Below are 13642 nucleotides of genomic sequence, written 5' to 3' on the forward strand. Positions count from 1 at the left end.
TTATAAAGTGAATACCAGAATTGAAATGCTTGTCATATTGAAAACCCTATATTTGAAGTGTAAACTATCCTTTGGGGAATATATGTAGAATATAAGATATGGCCACTAATTACTCTTAGGTGGCCATTTCTGTGGCCATCTTTGACTAATATGATTGTGCAATATGTCATTTAGCAAGAGGTCGTTATAAATGAATTCCTTAGCACATAAAATTCATTCAATAACAAAAATATCTTTCAAGTTAATGTAAAATGCGATAAATTACGATGCCCTTGTTATAAATTACGATTTCCTTGTTATAAATTACGATGTCCTTGTTATAAATTACGATTTCCTTGTTGTAAATTACGATTTTCTTATACATTGGCGACCATCTTAGATTACCATGATGTTGCAGTGCCTTAATTAGCTGGGGATAGTTGAAACTGAATTCCTGATGAATGTTTTTTGAAAGTGTATTTGAGTTTGTGTAGCTATATACTGACATACAAATTAATATATAGACACGTTATTAATGTTTTAGAAAAATACGCCCTCGATCTACTAAAACCTTTTTTTTTTTTACCTTAAGCTACTCTGCAGAAACATCCAATATGCTGTTTTGAGATCCAGATACATACCCCTATCAAAAAAAAGCATAGTTAAGTTTGGTGCCCTCGGATTGTACCAATTGATCACATTTTGGGTCTCGGCTCATTAGTCCCATATAATGTTAATAATAGCTGGTAAAAATGTGTACATATTCAGAAATGCTTTCAAGTTATTTTAATCTACATGTAATTACATATTAACATTCTATTGATTTTGTGGCGAAATGTTTTGAGGTTATCATGTCTGTACTTAACTTGGGCTTGCGTATTTTGGGCACACCTTTTATTACCTCAGCTTTGGTGAAATCTAACTCCCTGAAGACAGTGGGTGTCAGAGGGGTCAGCTGCCCATCTTTGAAAAGTAAAATGTCTATCAAAGTGGAAATTTAAACAAAACACAAATTGATTGTGTGTAAATTGTCCATATCCAGTGTTGCATACTTCGACAGTTAATGAACTTAAAAATAAGGGACATTTTTCATGAATTACCTGGTGTTTATGATTTTCTCTCCTTTTTTTTCCTCTTTTTTTTCTACGTGTCTTTGAATTTAGCACTATATAGTACAGTTTTGTGATATATTACAGTGTGTTGTTATTTATCTTGTACTTGTTATCAACGGTGGGATGACATATTACAGTGTGTTGTTATGTATCTTGTACTTGTTATCAACGGTGGGATGACATATTACAGTGTGTTGTTATTTATCTTGTACTTGTTATCAACGGTGGGATGACATATTACAGTGTGTTGTTATGTATCTTGTACTTGTTATCAACGGTGGGATGATATATTACAGTGTGTTATGTATCTTGTACTTGTTATCAACAGTGGGATGACATATTACAGTGTGTTGTTATTTATTTTGTATTTGTTATCAACGGTGGGATGACATATTACAGTGTGTTGTTATTTATCTTGTACTTGTTATCAACGGTGGGATGTAGCCCAGTGGTAAAGTGATCATCTGATACACAATCGATCTAGAAATGAAATATCAGTCGGAGGGTCCATTGGGTTATTTCTCATTCCAGTCAGTGTTCCATAACTGGTTCAATAAAGGTTGTGGTGTGTGCTATCCTCTCTGTGGGATGTGGGATGTGGTGTATGCTATCCTCGATGTGGGATGTGGTGTGTGCTATCCTCTATGTGGTGTGCGGTGTGTGCTATCCTCTGTGTGGGATGTGGTGTGTGCTATCCTCTCTGTGGGATGTGGTGTGTGCTATCCTCTATGTGATGTGTGCTATCCTCTGTGGAATGTGGCGTGTGCTATCCTCTCTGTGGGATGTGGTGTGTGCTATCCTCTCTGTGGGATGCGGTGTGTGCTATCCTCTATATGGTGTGCGGTGTGTGCTATCCTATATGTGGGATGTGGTGTGTGCTATTCTCTCTGTGGGATGTGGTGTGTGCTATCCTCTGTGGTGTGTTCTATCCTCTGTGGGATGTGGTGTGTGCTATTCTCTCTGTGGGATGTGGTGTGTGCTATCCTCTGTGGGATGTGGTATGTGATATCCTCTATGTGGTGTGCGGTGTGTGCTATCCTCTGTGGGATGTGGTGTGTGCTATCCTCTGTTGGATGTGGTGTGTGCTATCCTCTATGTGGCGTGCGGTGTGTGCTATTCTCTCTGTTGGATGTGGTGAGTGCTATCCTCTCTGTGGGATGTGGCGTGTCCTATCCTCTCTGTGGGATGTGGGCGTGTGCTATCCTCTCTGTGGGATGTGGTGTGTGCTATCTTCTCTGTGGGATGTGGTGTGTCCTATCCTCTCTGTGGGATGTGGTGTGTGCTATCCTCTCTGTGGGATGTGGTGTGTCCTATCCTCTGTGGGATGTGGTGTGTGCTATCCTATCTGTGGGATGTGGTGTGTGCTATCCTCTCTGTGGTGTGTGGTGTGTGCTATCCTCTCTGTGGGATGTTGTGTGTGATATCCTCTCTGTGGGATGTGGTGTGTGCTATACTCTCTGTGGTGTGTGGTGTGTGCTATCCTCTCTGTGCGATGTTGTGTGCTATCCTCTCTGTGGGATGTGGTGTGTGCTATCCTATCTGTGGGATGTGGTGTGTGCTATCCTCTCTGTGGTGTGTGGTGTGTGCTATCCTCTCTGTGGGATGTTGTGTGTGATATCCTCTCTGTGGGATGTGGTGTGTGCTATACTCTCTGTGGTGTGTGGTGTGTGCTATCCTCTCTGTGCGATGTTGTGTGCTATCCTCTCTGTGGGATGTGGTGTGTGCTATCCTCTCTGTGGGATGTGGTGTGTGCTATCCTCTCAGTGCGATGGTGTATATAAAAGATCAGAAGAAGTGAATGGAGTGGCAGCAGGGGTTTTCTGTCTCATAATCTATGTGGTCCTTAATTAACCGCATGTTGGATGTCATATAACCATACATAAAAATGTGTTGTCACTTGGAGTGCATTGTTGAAGGGACAGACCCTAGCTTTAAAACACTAAGGCATATTTTTCACCTAGACTATAGTTTCAACCAGTAAACATTAACACTAAGTTTGGTTAATTTACAAACCTGTAACAAATTTGGAAACCTCAGAGTGAATCATGATTCCATGACGTTGAAATGCACATAAAAATAGACTAAAACGTAACTTCATAACCGTTACTTCTGAGATGCACGTGTGGTTTTAAAAATATGAAAAATGCATTTTAGAAACACGAGGATTACCAGAAACACTTCGGTTGTACGGAGATGGATAATCTAAACAATACAATATACGCAGTGTCTAATTTCAGTGATCATAAACGACGCCAATAGTGAAACATAGGTCTTAGTGTTTAAAAACTAGGGTCCGGCACTTTAACTAAAACAAATAATAAATATAAGTAATGACTGATTTCAGTAATCATAAACGGCTCTAATAGTGAACAATATGGAAACCAGCTGCTGATGTTGGATTGATTGACTTTTGTGTTATGAATTTTACTTCAACTTTGTCTTTTGTGATTTGTTGTTAATAATTATTTTATATTTGACTTGTTGCTGTTATATTTGTTAATTAAAGGTTGAAAATATTGATGTCTTTGTTCTTTGTGTTCTGTGTACACACACATACACACAAACACAAACGGGTATAAATATATAAAACTATCGTTGCTGCTAAAACGTCGTGCCCCCACACACACACACATACGCACACGCACTTCCCATGCCAGTGATAAGCGTATGAGACGGGGGTGGGGGGCAACGTGAAAATCCTCAAATTTGGGCAAAAACAATAGAAATATTTTTGGCAAAATGAGCAAACCTGAACACTTTTCACCATGTATTTTCATTATGCTACACCCAGTACGAGGCTGCCTTTCCATTGGTGCGGTTTTACCCGCGCGGCTACTTCTGCCGCTAAGCCGTAAAAATCGAATGCGTTGATTGCATTGACGTCTTTCCATTGACCGGCCTCGGTGGTGTAGTGGTTAGGCCATCGGTCTACAGGCTGGTAGGTACTGGGTTCGGATCCCAGTTGAGGCATGGGATTTTTAATCCAGATACCGACTCCGAACCCTGAGTGAGTGCTCCGCAAGGCTCAATGGGTAGGTGTAAACCATTTGCACCGACCAGTGATCCATAACTGGTTCAACAAAGGTCATGGTGTGTGCTGTCCTGCCTGTGGGAAGCACATATAAAAGATCCCTTGCTATTAATCGGAAAGAGTAGCCCATGTAATGGCGACAGCGGGTTTCCTCTCAAAATCTGTGTGGTCCTTAACCATATGTCTGACGCCATATAACCGTAAATAAAATGTGTTGAGTGCGTCGTTAAATAAAACATTTCTTTCTTTCTTTCCACTGATACGGGTGCTAACCGTGCGGCAAAAAAATAAATCGACCATGTATCAATTTTATTCCAGCCGTAAATTTGGAGGTATTACCCATGATTACCCATCTCCCGCACTTGTGTGTTTTATAGAGTTATTTAATTTTCAAGTTTTCTGAGAAGGCATTTTTAGCATTCTTCGTGCAATGTGCGTAGAAAGTTCATATACATGAAAAATATTTAAATTTTAACTGACTTTGTAATCGAAAACCCGGTATTTATGACCAATTCTTTAGTCAATATATGTACCAGATCTGAACTAATAATTGCAGGACGAAGATCGCAAGAAAATTCAACGTCCAAGATATGACAAGTGCAATAATAATACTAATAATAATAGGCCTAATAATAATAATTATTATTATTATTATTATTATTCTCCATTCGTCCTGAACAGGATTTAAAACTGATAACAGGTAACTATATAGGGTTGCAAACGAATCATTATGCATTTTTACATTGATTATAACTAATATTGTGGGTAAAATGATGGACATACATGGTTTCAGGCCAGTTAAGTTTTGCCTGAATATCTATGATCTTTTACCGAACTTGAGATTTTAAACGTTCACCAACACACACACTCCACCCCCCAAAAAAGAGTATCTGCCCTCTTGCCCTTCTACTAGCTACGGCCCTGTATAATAACATTTACTTCCTTTTGATAAATACATACGATATTTTTATGTCAGATCAAAATATAAAGCATTGCTCTGTGTAGCTGGAGTATGTGCACGCGTATTAACTTTTTGGATTGCTATGGAAGGAAATGTTTTATTTAATAATAAATCCGTAAAATTTAAATACGAATAACATGACAATTTACTGGTTATTTAATATCGATGTTTTAAGTACGTAACCTCCCTGAAATGGTATTTCAGAGCCTCTAGATTTCAAAATGTCCAGAGGAGGAGGAGGGGGGGGGGGAGGGTTTGGGGCACGAACGTCCTAGTGTTTTGCGCATGTCACACTTGTTGGTTCCAAGTATTCATGTGCCCGCCCCCCCCCCCCCCCCTCCCAAATCACAAAACAAAATTCCTAGCTACGCCCTGCATTATAAAATGGTGAAATAAAAGTCGTAAATGATAAAGTAAAATATGAAATCACTTATATTGGGAAAAAAACCTTGGCAAACGTATCAAGAAAAGTACCTAAAGGCAAATTTCTACATCTCTGGTATAAGACTGGGCAATTTTCCAGCAGAAATTTTCATTCGTTTTACAAAGAACTCGTACTGGGAAAATTATAAACACAAAACCTATTACTTGGCGGAGAAATAAAAAAGTAAAACACGCAGTGAGTGATAAATTGTAAAATGGCCTCAGCACCTGTTAATGTCAACGTTACACGTAACTTCATCCATACAAACAAGAGTATCTCAATAGCCGATCAGTATGTGTGTGCTGTTTTGCTAAACATTCATTTATTGATCTCATTCAATTTACTAGAAAGGTGCAGTGGGTTCTTACTTACTCACTTATTTACTTAATCCCCTTCGTGCTAAGAAGCACACGAGGCTGTAACCAGAGATCGCCAAAGCTGCCTGTCTTTTGCCAGCTTCTCCAGCATCTCCCAGCTCAGACCGCCCTCTCGAATTTCCTTCTCTACTCTCCTCCTCCATGTTTCTTTCGGTCTTCCTCGTTTCCTTTTTCCAGGAGGGGTCCATCGGTGCTTGATCTCCGATACCAATGATTGTGTGGAGGTTTGTTTATGGAGTCCTTCACTGGTTATGATTTTGCGCCAGAAGATATTCAGAATTCGAATCCTGCCAATTGACACTGTGTTTTTAAATATTATGTGTCTCTGCTGGAACGAACGCCACTGCCCGTACCGACCCTGGGGCCAATTTCACAAAACATCGTAAGTTTACGTCTGCTGCTATGAGTTATATCAGTCATACGTTTACAAGTGTTTGGCATCTATTTAACGAAGAAAATTACATCATCACGGACTATGGAGCATTTTATGGACAAAGGGAAACGAAATATGCGTACTTCTAACTATATTTGTTGTACTATAACAGTAATACAAATTGTGGTTTAGTCGTAGATTTACATTTACGTGCAAATCTAGGCTTACGATATTTAGTGAAATTGGGCCCAGGCTGCTCGTGCTCTCTCCCTCCCCACCCTCACCCCAACCCCTTTCTTGCCCAAGATGTTCATTTCATACCTTTCAGGGTTTTACTCATTTATATGACCTTTTGACCTCTGGTGACCTACTTGATCAACTAATCATGTAGCAATATATCAGTCATTACTTCATGCTACTACCTTCAATTTGTGTGGTAATATATAATCCCACCATTAAAACGTTTAATTGTATATGGCATTATGTTAACCCTACCCTTAAATATCGGAAATTTACACAAACCTCCATATCAAAAAAGTATGCCATTATATATTTTATATTGGAACCAGTTAACTAAATATGTTGTTTTCTTCTTCTGTTTGCCTAGAAGTATACATAAATTGGTTAAAAGACTTGATAAACCACATTTGATAAAAACGAGAGAAGTTTGACCAAAGAAAATGGCTCAGATTTTAGGCGTTGGTAAAAGCAAATCGCAACCTTTTGACGTCTGCTAATAATCAGTTAATATGAATGTGCACAAAATGTTTGTATTTAATTATGAAATACAAGCCCCATATGTTTTATCGTTCTAGGTTTGGTACCCTCCACTGGCGTAGGCAGGATTTTATATTGGGATTGGGGGGGGGGGGGGGGGGGGGGGGAGGAGGAACCCACACTATGTATATACATGTGTATATATGATTTTATAAAATTTAATCGTTTTTTTTTTTTTTTTTAAGTTTGATGGGGGTGGGGGTAGGTTCCCGTAGGCCCCCTCCCTACGCCGCTGCAGGGACGGCGTATGGCCTAACACTTGTGGGTTATATTTATTGTATCTGTGAAAATGTCCTCAACTGAATTTGAAAGAAGAGTCGTACCACTATATTTTACACTGCCGCCCCTGCTCTGGTACCCTCCCCGCCCCCTCCCCATTTTGAGCTCTAGTTTAGCTTGTGCTCGTCGTGGTTTCTTGTTTGTTGTGTCAGGCTTGGAACAGATATGTTTAAAAAAACTAACAAAACAAAACAGGTGTCATATTTATCGACCACCTTAAATAATTGTCGTAATCCCCAGGGATGAAGTGGTCACTGCAGATCTTATCCCATCGTGATGGTCCTTTCCATTACGCACGGGTTCTGTTTAAGAACCACTTCCATGCAAACCCTGTGATTGTCGGTTTGTTTAAAGTTAGAAAAAACTGCTGCTTTCATACATCCAAACACTAAACAATTGTTCACTATATTTTACATTTTAAAACTATCTCCAAAAGAATATTCCATCCATACAATTCAATTCATATAATAAAATTTACGCGTTTTAAAAATGCACGTGTTCCACCTTCCCAGTAAAAATTAATGTTTGAAAGGCTGCGAATCACGCTTTATTATGCCGTTTCGCGCGTCACGGGGTCACGTGACGTGGCTCTTCGAGCGATGGGAAAAACGCGACTTTTTATTGCGAATATATTAAAAAAGGGTAAATGTTTAAAAAATTATTTTATTGATACTTCATATATATTGTATAAGGTATACGTAGATACCAAACAATAGTGAATTACGTTTTTGATAAATGTTGACCTTTAAGTGTTGTACCGGTATACTAAATGTTATATAGCCTACATGCAATGTCTTGTGATTCAGCTAGCTTGCTTTTCTTTTAAATATAATATGTATAAGTAAGTGTTTGGACTATATGGTCATCACAGATTTGGCCGTAGTCGGTTGCCTTCATGGATCATATTTTGTAAACTAAATACACATGTATGTATTAACTGGATTTGGTAATTCAAGTTTTATATAATATATACAGGGGTAGCATTAAAGGGACATTCCTGAGTTTGCTGCACTTTTTAAGATGTTATCGACTAACAAATACTTTTTACCGATTAGGCGATTGTAATTACATATCAAATTTTTTTCTGCATATTAGTGGCTGTATATTAAACGTGTTTCTGATCGTTCTAATATTTATACTAGGTTAAATTTCATTTTATTTCTAGACATATAATTTTTTCGTACATACGAAATTATTTGAAGACAAAATCCAGTTTGGACTTCTTACAAATATTAAGACGACCAGAAACACATTGAATATACAGACACCGATATTCTAAAACAGAAAAATATATTTAATATGTAAGTTTAATCGTAGATATATTTTATTAGTCGGAAACATCTTACAATGCAGCGAACTCAGGAATGTCCCTTTAAGGATTTCCCCCCAGGAGTCAATTTTTTTCCAGTGGACTCATTTGCTCATATTTTTTTTCCGGAAATAACAGCTTAAAGGAAACATGACACGAGACCATATTATAGCTCATTTTAAAAGAAAAATGATATAAAAATAATATACAAATAACTTTATAACAATAAAATACGTGTAGTTAACTTAAAATGAAGAAATTACGCTAATCAGTATCAAAGTACGATTTATGCATATTTCTTCGTGAGCATTCGGAAAAAAAGGGAAGTGACGTCAGAGCCGCTGTACTCTTCCATTGTTGTTAACTGTTTATATATGGAGTAAGGGGCTTACGATCTTTTCAGTCCAACAGTGCCGTACTGCGCGGCCTTTGGGTGTAAAAATAAACAGTTTAAACGATCGGGATTGTCTTTTTATGGTTTTCCAAAGGATTGTATCCGAAGAAAGACGCGTGTATTTTATCGCAAAAGAAAAGATTGGACACCAACACCGCATAGTACTTTGGTGTCAGCCTATTTACAGCCCGGAGCCCGAACGTTACCCGGAGACAAAAACAGTACTCGGTTGCGAATGCCGAGGTGTACATTGTACATATTTGGCACAAAGATACACCTCAGCATGATGTATTTATATATGTTAAAAAAAAAATTTAGAATGTTTTATTTATTTATTTTTTTGGAAAAAAAAGAAGATTTTTCATGTTAGGGCTGTAGGCCTACATAACAAAATCTGTATTCACCGTCCGAAGAAGGAAACGTCAACAAGTAATTAAATATGGCATATACAAACATGGGATTTGGCATGAGGATACATCTCAGTACGATGTATTTAAATATGTTTTTAAAAAACGTGTAGAAAACAATAATAATTTTAAATAATGTTTTTAATCTTCGGGCGGAATACGTCACAAAAACGTTCCTCATCGCCCGAAGCCCCAAAGCAACACGAAGTTCAATACAAAATAAACCACTACTGTCGGTGTCGAAATAACTATTATGTTTCATCCACGGGCTGACTTGAGAATCGGAGTGTTGTTTTAGTTAATTGGTCCTTTCTTTCCGTGGCCTGCACATGTGATTCCTGATTGGCAGGTGTATATTGCAGGGTATCGACCAGGTAAGTGATTACCACGGTCTAGACATACGTACAAAATACGTGCCAGTTTTTTTAAGATCACAGGGTATTGTGGCGTAACCTATCGCGACTATAGTACAATGTTAATGGACATTATCAGCCGCCCTGCTTCATTACTGTAAATAATGCTGTAAAACCCTTGATTAAGTAGACTTTCCCATCGAAAATTACAAAACTGACCAATTACGTAGTACCAAAGAAAAGAAAATATCACTTGGGTATCGTGAGTGGTCGTTTTTACTCTAACGCACCCTACCAATAGGCCTAATAATATGCTACTTTTTTATGAGAGAAAAATACTATAACCCCATTTCGTTCTATTGATGCAAATAGAAATATATTTAGTTTAAAAGTTGATTATACTCTCAAGTCATTTATGTTGTTTTACAAGCCAGGTTAATGAAAGTGAAGCGCCTTGTCGTAAATTAGAGCGTTTGTTTACACTGTGCATACAGATTTCATTATGTACAGCCCGAACATAAAAAATGCGATATTTTCTAAAAAAAAAAAAAAACCCACCAAAAAATGTTTGTCCTACATTTATATTTTTTACATATTTAAATACATCATATCGAGGTGTATCTTTATGCTAAATATGAACAGTATACACCTCGGCATTAGCATCCGAGTTTTGGTTTTGTCTCCGGGTTACTTTCGGGCTCCGGGCTGTAAATTGGTCGACCGGTCTGGTCTGGCACCATCAGTTTCTCCACCCTCCGACTCGCTATCCGTTTTTTCATCAGTATCACTGTTGTAAGTAAATGTGTGTCTTTCTTCATTTACTAACAGCTCATATTGATAAGGCAAAACGTTTTGCGAACGAACACTCATTGTTTTGGTAAGCTGTGCAAGTCTTAGATTCTTTATGAGTGGTACGGACTAATGCTTTTAAGTGTAAGGCTTCAGATCAAGCGACGCGTCTCTGACGTCACGGACCTCGTGATTGCCCTGCTCATTAAAGATCGGCAATTTCCGCTAAGAGCTCGTATCTGGGGTTCTTTTATGGAGATATTTTAAGTAATTAATTTTTTATAAATTTTTTTTTTAGGTGATTCAATTTATAATTAATTGTACATGGTTGGTTCCAAATATGGTTTACGTGACATGTTTCCTTTAAGAACACGTTTCCATAGCTTCAGTCAAGACGGACAATATCTACGCCTTATACAGCCTTGCGTTTTGTATCGTTCGAAGCGAACAACTTTGGCGGCCATGATTGTTTCTAGGTCTGATATCGGGCAAGTCCAATTTCCAAATAGGGGTGCGATGCTTGTTACTCTCTTGGTTGTCGTATTAATATTATGTTGTAATAGGTTATTTATTTGTTATCAAAATAAACAATTAGTGATGTATATCTAATTTAGATTTACATTCAGTAAACTGTATAGCTATACTCGGTTCTGTTTCCACAGAAGTCACGAGGATTTACGATTGCCCAATATCAGTGTGGCCAATCTACGTCATAATGACGTCATTTTTTAGACTTTAATTTCGATAGTCGTGTTAATGGTTTAAATAAATAATTAAACAAATCCACAAAATACCTAAAGTTCAGACGTATAGTGATATATTGATGTAGTTTGCTGAAATATTGGTCGCAATTATTAAGTTATTGTGACATTTCATCTTTGCACTATAGTAAGGTACACGTCGACTGTTAAAGCCGCACACCCTAGTTCCATCCAGCGAAAATAAATTATAATTTGGTTAAATACCATAGGAATCCCCATGTCCCAATTGCTTGAAATAATTTTGAAAGTTAGTATTTTGATGTCACCGGTACATGTCGCTCGAAGCACAACAATGCCTACGTCACGACAAATTTCACAGAGGTGCGTTCTTTTCACCTCTCCTGGACATGTTCCAACTGTTCTGTCCTGGTTGTATCCCCTCTCCAGATATCGTAAGACTTAGCAAAATTATTGGTTTTAAGGGTTTGTAACGTTTTGTATTGAGACACTTACTTGTCTGAACTTTATTGTTACTGAAAATGTTCACGAACTGTGAAGAAAATTCTCACAAATGAACAACAAATCGGATGTTGATTGCGCGAACCGTGCACGAGAAAACAAACCGAACCAGAATGATAACGGTCACGTGGTATACCAACGTCTGTGACATTGAAATGGAAATATCCCCTCTAAAAATACATTAGACCTTGTCTGCTCAACGGTTTTTTCTCAAACGTGCGTCTATTTTTAAGAAATAAGAAAAATGTATTTTGTGGTATTACAAACCAGGATTACCAGGATTACCAAAAAACACTTCAGGTGAATGGAAATGTATATTCTAAATAATAAACAGTAAGTAAAGTGCAATTTTATTTGTGAAAAAAATGGGTTTAATAGCGAAAAACAACGCCGTAATGGTTAACAACTAGCCGTAACTAAGGTGTGTCCTTTAACACGGCTCCGGTGTTAGTAGCGGAGCCCGTGTTCTGCTTACGGAAACGCCATTGATTGTGACGTACATTGGCCACCTGAGGATTTCCGATGGCATTTCGGCCTGAGAGAGTAAACCGTAATCAACCGAAGCGTACTCTATAGGCCTACCTTTCAAAATATAGACTCGTCTTGCCATTCCCACAATTCCACCAGACGATCAGGAGAAGAAAGTGATTTTCACTCATTTTTTACAATAGGTTTATAGTTTGAACGATAGCGGATATCATGGCAGGATTATGAGTGACGGATGGACTTGGCTAACTGATTCCATGCGTTCAGATCACTTAGGACGTGGTGATGATGAAATAATGGAATAAACATGCGTCTGGAATGCGTCTTTGAAAATAAACTGGGACGGTTTTATTATCACTTGTGGTGATGAGCAGGCGTCCAAGTCTGCTTTCCATACGTTCAGAGACGCATGGACGCATCTTAACGCGACCCCTGAATTATGTGTGATGCATGCTGCACACACGAAACATCGCATGTTAAGATTGGTGATATACCGCAAGGACCGATCAGGATTGGGTTAAATTATACTTAGACAGAATTTTATATTTGGGGGTGTGGTGGGGTGGGGGGTGGGGTGGGGGGGACCACATGGGAGGACCACATTGTCTTTGAGTCTTTTCCACGACAAATATAAAATGTGGTGGGAAACGAGAGGTGTGATTTGGGAGAGCAATATCCCATGACCTTCAAGATCACCCCCCCCCCCTCCCCCACACACACATAGATAGACATAGATTTTTTTTTTTTCTTCTGAATGAAACCCATATGATTATAATTTTTGCTTTAGTAACATCCTCGGCCATTCATGTTTTGTATCAGATAAAAGCAAATTATATCCACAACTATTCCACCCAATTTTTGAGATATTTTGAAGCAGCTATATGTTATAAACATAATGGACTGGTTATTTTATTTACCTGTGTTGTTTTGGGGTGGGGTTTTTTTTTTTTTTTTTTTTTTTGGGGGGGGGGGGGTTTACCACATGGTGTGAATTAGGAAGAAGATTGCATCATCCCTGTCAGTCTCGTAGATCTTGAACAATTTCAAACGAGTATTTAAAAACGCATGGGCGGATCCAAGGGGGGGGGACCAGGGGGACGCGTCCCCCCCAAAAATTGTTCAAGTGCCCTCAAAATGTCCAAGTGCCCTTTTTGTTTGTAGAATTTTTTTTTTTTTAAGTAAACAATAATTATATTGTAGATAAATGAAATCAAGATTTTCGTGTACATGCGCAAGCTTGCAGATATGTGTCTGTGTTATTGAGTCTCAATGGGGCCCCATTGAGGTTCTAACGCGAGTGACGCCAATTTACTTCATTATTGCTAGTATATTATGACGTAGAACTGTAGGAATTCATATTAATTGTAAATA

This window comes from Gigantopelta aegis, chromosome 14, assembly GCF_016097555.1.
Source record: "Gigantopelta aegis isolate Gae_Host chromosome 14, Gae_host_genome, whole genome shotgun sequence".
NCBI lineage: Eukaryota > Metazoa > Mollusca > Gastropoda > Neomphalida > Peltospiridae > Gigantopelta > Gigantopelta aegis.